Source organism: Nycticebus coucang, chromosome 12 (genome assembly GCF_027406575.1).
Source record: "Nycticebus coucang isolate mNycCou1 chromosome 12, mNycCou1.pri, whole genome shotgun sequence".
Taxonomy (NCBI): Eukaryota; Metazoa; Chordata; class Mammalia; order Primates; family Lorisidae; genus Nycticebus; species Nycticebus coucang.
In genome coordinates this window covers 9,204,152-9,209,779 of record NC_069791.1, presented here as the reverse complement: position 1 = coordinate 9,209,779, position 5,628 = coordinate 9,204,152, and positions in this window count along the sequence as shown.

The window sequence follows — 5,628 nt, the reverse complement described above, 5'->3', positions numbered from 1 at the left end:
CCGCTTGAGCCACAGGTGCCAAGCCTCTTTTTTATTTTTGTCACCATTGATTGAGTGCTATGGCATCACACCTCACAGCAGCCTCAAACATCAAACTCTTGGGCTCAAGCAATTCTCTTGCCTCAGCCTCCCAGGCTGAGACTATAGGTGCCTGCCACAATGCTCACATTTTTAGAGATGAGGTCTCACTTTGGTTGTAAGTTCAGGCAATACACCCGCCTCAGCCTCCCAGAGTGCTAGGATTATAGGCATCAGTTTTTTTCTGGTTGTTTAGACAAAGTCTCATTTTTTTGCCCTTGGAGGAGTGCCATGGCATCACACTTCACAGCAAACTCAAACTCCTGGGCTTAAGTGATTAACTTGCCTCAGCCCGAGAAGCTGAGACTAGAGGCACCCACCATAACACCTAGCTATTTTTTTTTTTTTTTGTTTTTTTTGTAGAGACAGAGTCTCACTTTATGGCCCTTGGTAGAGTGCCGTGGCCTCACACAGCTCACAGCAACCTCCAACTCCTGGGCTTAAGCGATTCTCTTGCCTCAGCCTCCCGAGTAGCTGGGACTACAGACACCTAGCTATTTTTAGAGACAGGGTCTTGCTTTGGCTCAGGCTGGTTTTGAACCCGTGAGCTCAGGTAAGCCACCTACCTCCCAGAGTGCTAAGATTACAGGCGTGAGCCACAGCACCTGGTTCCCTTGTGAAAAAACCTCATTCTTTTTTTTTTTTGTAGAGACAGAGTCTCACTTTACTGCCCTCGGTAGAGGGCCGTGGCCTCACACAGCTCACAGCAACCTCCAACTCCTGGGCTTAAGCGATTCTCTTGCCTCAGCCTCTGGAGTAGCTGGGACTACAGGTGCCCGCCACAACGCCCGGCTATTTTTTGGTTGCAGTTCGGCCGGGGCCGGGCTTGAACCCACCACCCTCGGCATATGGGGCCGGCGCCCTACCGACTGAGCCACAGGCGCCGCCCAAAACCTCATTCTTTTTTGAACCAGAGCCACAAGCTATCACCCTGGGTAGAGTGCTGTGGCATCACAGCTCACAGCAACCTCAAACTCTTGGACTCTAGCTATCCCCTTGCCTCAGTTTTTCTATTTTTTTAATATTTTTTCTTTTTTGACAGAGTCTCACTTAGTTACCCTCAGTAGAGTGCTCTGGCATCACAGCTCACAGCAACCTCAAACTCTTGGGCTTAAGTGATTGTCTTGCCTCAGCCTCCCAAGTAGCTGGGACTACAGGTGCCCACCACAACGTCTGGCTATTTTTTTTTGTTGTTGTTGTTGTTGCCGTCGTTGTTTAGCAAGCCTAGGCTGGGTTTGAACCCACCAGCCCTGGTATATGAGGCTGGTGCCCTCGCCACTGAGCTATAGGTGCCAAGCCTTTATATATTTATTTATTTTGAGACAGTTGCACTATGTCACCCTCGGTAGTGCTGTGGTGTCACAGATCACAGCAACCTCAAACTCTTGGGCCTAAGCCATTCTTTTGCCTCAGCCTCCCAAGTAGCTGGGACTACAGGCGCCTGCCACAAAGCCTGGCTTTTTTTTTTTTTTTTGAGACAGAGTCTCAAGCTGTTGCCCTGGGAAGAGTGCTATGGCATCACAGCTCACAGCAACCTCCAACTCCTGGGCTCAAGTGAGTCTCCTGCCTCTGCCTCCCAAGTAGCTGGGACTACAGATGCCCGCCACAACACCTGGCTATTTATTTATTATTTTGGTTGCAGCCATCATTATTGTTTGGCAGGACTGGGCTGGATTCGAACCCGCCAGCTCAGGTGTATGTGGCTGGCGCCTTAGCCACTTGAGCCACAGGTGCTGAGCCATGACTAATTTTCTTTTGTTGCAGTTGTCATAGTTATTTTAGCTGGCCCAGGCTGGGTTTGAACCTGCCAGCCTTGGTGTATGTGGCCGGCGCCCTACAGCTATGGCATGGCCAATTTTTCTATTTTTAGTAGAGACGGGGTCTCACTTCAGGCTGATATTGAACTGGTGAGCTCAAGCAGTCCATCCATTTCAGACTCCCAGAATGCTAGGATTGTAGGTGTGAGCCACCATGCCCAGCAATATATATATATATTTTTTTTTTTTTTGAGACAGTTTTATCTTTTTTTTTTTTTTTTTAATTGCAGTTCGGCCGCAGGCTGGATTTGAACCCGCCACCCTCGGCATATGGGGCCGGCGCCCTGCTCAGTGAGCCACAGGTGCCGCCCCCGAGACAGTTTTATCATGTCGCCCTCAGTAGAGTGCCAGATGTCACAGCTCACAGCAACCTCTTTTAGCTTCAAGCGATTCTCTTGCTTTAGCCTCCCAAGTAGCTGGGACTACATGCCTGGCAAAATATTTTTTTTTTTTTTTTGTGGTTTTTGGCTGGGGCTGGATTTGAACCCAGCACCTCTGGCATATGGACTGGCGCCCTACTCCTTGAGCCACAGGCGCCACCCATGGCAAAATATTCTTTTTTTTTTTTTTTTTTTGTAGAGACAAGAGTCTTACTTTATGGCCCTCGGTAGAGTGCCGTGCCCTCACACAGCTCACAGCAACCTCCAACTCCTGGGCTCAAGCGATTCTCTTGCCTCAGCCTCCCGAGTAGCTGGGACTACAGGCGCCTGCCACAACGCCCAGCTATTTTTTGGTTGCAGTTTGGCCGGGGCTGGGTTTGAACACGCCACCCTCGGTATATGGGGCCAGCGCCTTACCGACTGAGCCACAGGCGCTGCCCACAAAATATTCTTAAAGAACAATCTTGAAGGACTCACACTTCCAGTTTTTTTTTTTTTTTTTAACACTTCCAGTTTTTAAAACTTACTATAATGCTGTGCACAGTGGCTCATGCCTGTAATCCTAGCACTCTGGTAGGCTGAGGCAGGTGGATTGCCTGAGTTCACAGGTTAGAGACTAGCCTGAGCCAGAGCGAGACCTCACCTCTAAAAAATAGCCAGGCATTGTGGTGGGCGTTTATAATTGCAGCTACTCGGGACTGGAAAGGCTGAAAGAGGATGACTGCTTGAATGCAGGAGTCTGAAGCTACAGTGCACTATAATCCAGCCTATGAAACTCTAGCTTGTGTATCTAAAAAAAAAATGATTCTGGAACAACTAGATATCCACATACTGCATGAAAGGAATGAGGTTGGATCTCTACCTTATGTATGTACAAAAAAATACTTTAAAATAGGCCAAAGATTAAATAGCGTAAATTATAAAACCCTCAGGTTATAAGGGTCCAATTGTCTGTGACAATTGGACTAGGCAACAGTTGTTTTTTTTTTTTTTTTTGTAGAGACAGAGTCTCACTTTATGGCCCTCAGTAGAGTGCCATGGCATCACACAGCTCACAGCAACCTCCAACTCCTGGGCTTAAGCGATTCTCTTGCCTCAGCCTCCCAAGTAGCTGGGACTACAGGCGCCTGCCACAACGCCCAGCTGTTTTTTTTTTTTTTTGGTTGCAGTTCAGCCGGGGCCGGGCCTGAACCCGCCACCCTCGGTATATGGGGCCGGCGCCCTACCGACTGAGCCACAGGCACCGCCCCATAGGCAACAGTTTTTTAGACTTGACACTAAACGCTTAAGCAACCACAAGAAAAAGAAAAAAAAAGATAAATTGGACTTCAAAAAATGCCACCAAGGAAGGGAAGACAACTCACAGAAGAAAATATTTGCAAATCATGTATGTGATAAAATCTAGTATCTAGAATATATTAAATTATTACAAGTCAACATTGAAACAACTGAATTTGAAAAGTGTTGGTGGGTCGGGTGCAGTGGCTCACACCTGTAATTCTAGCACTCTGGGAGGCTGAGGCAGGATCACTTGAGCTCAGAACTTCCCAGATCCTGAGTTCTCTACTAAAAACAAAAATTAGCCAGGTGTCATGCTGGACACCTGTAGTCCCAGGTACTTGGGAGGCCATGGCAGGATAGCTTTAATCCATGAGTTTGAGTTTGCTGAGTTAGGCTGAAGTCATTGCACTCTACCCAGGGCAACAGAGCGAGACTTGTCTTAAAAACGAAAAACACAAACCCGAAAACAAACCCATTTGTTTAGTCCTTTTATGCCCAATTTTTAACTGTATAACTCAAACATTGGCTGTCTAGGTATGTGATACTCATTTTAAGATTCTTTCATTTACTTGTAGCCTTCAGATTTCTCAATTTCAGCTCTGTGCTTTCTCTCAAAATATATATATAGCCTCAAGCTGTTGTCCTGGATAGCAATTCTCTTGCCTCAACCTCCGAAGTAGCTGGGACTACAGGTGCTTGCCACAGTGCCTGGCTATTTTTTGGTTGTAGTTGTCATTGTTTGGCAGCCCTGGTGTATGTGGATGGCACTTTAGCCACTTGAGCTACAGGCACCGAGCCATCTATCAAAATATTTTGAGAATCCAAATTCAAAAACTTTTTCTTGGTATTCGTAATTATTTTTTTTTTGTGGTTTTTGGCCGGGGCTGGGTTTGAACCCGCCACCTCCGGCATATGGGACCGGTGCCCTACTCACTGAGCCACAGGTGCCGCCCCATATAATTATTTATATTTACGAATTAACTGTCCTTATATTGTCTGCCTAAGACAGTCTTGGTTTATTATTCTACCATAATCGTGGCTACCTAGATTACTTTGTAGATTAATACTAGTCTGTGTAAAGTTTATAGTCAATCTCCCTCCTTCATGAGGTAGCTTTTCATCTACAAAGTACAGCCTTTTAATTCACACCCATTTTCTCCAATCCTGTACTAAGCCCTTTTATGTGGAGATGTAACTAATAACTTCTCACAGAGGCCAGATAAGCCCCAGTATATATGGTTCAGAGAAGAGGCTGATATGATACAGAAGAATCAGGATCTCCTAATGGTTAACAAGTGGGAAAAGTGGAAATGAACTTTACGTTAAAGCTGTATTCTGGGTGGTGCCTGTGGCTCAGTGAGTAGGGCGCTGGCCCCATATACCAAGGATGGAAGGGTGGTGGGTTCAAACCCAGCCCTGGCCAAACTGCAACATAAAATAGCTGGGCATTGTGGCGGGCACCTGTAGTCCCAACCACTTGGGAGGCTGAGGCAAGAGAATCGCCTAAGCCCAGAAGCTGGAGGTTGCTGTGAGCTGTGTGACGCCATAGCACTCTACTGAGGGCGATAAAGTGAGACTCTGTCTCTAAAAAAAAAAAAAAAAAAAGCTGTATTCTCTGAAGACAAGGGCCTGACAGCCCAGTGTAACTTCTTACAACAGGTGCAAGTTTGAGACATTAAGTGGGGAATTTGTGGCACTCAATCTTTTTTTTTTGTGTTTCATTTTGTCACCCTTAGTAGGGTGATGTAGCATCACAGCTCATAGCAACCTCAGAGTCTGAGGCTTAAGCAATTCTCTTGCCTCAGCCTCCCAAGTAGCTGGGACTACAGGTGCCTACCACAATGCCCAGCTATGTTTTCCAAGATGGGGGAGTGTCTCACATTGGCGCTGGGCTGGTCTTGAACCTGTGAACTCAGGCAGTCCACCCACCTCGACCTCCCAGAGTGCTAGGATTACAGGAGTGAGAAACTGCGCCTGACCTATTCAAATCTTTTCAATTGAAGGTCTTAAGAGTGATTAATAATTTACTGGAGTCTTCAGTTTTTTTGTGGGAAGAGACCAAGCAACCAATT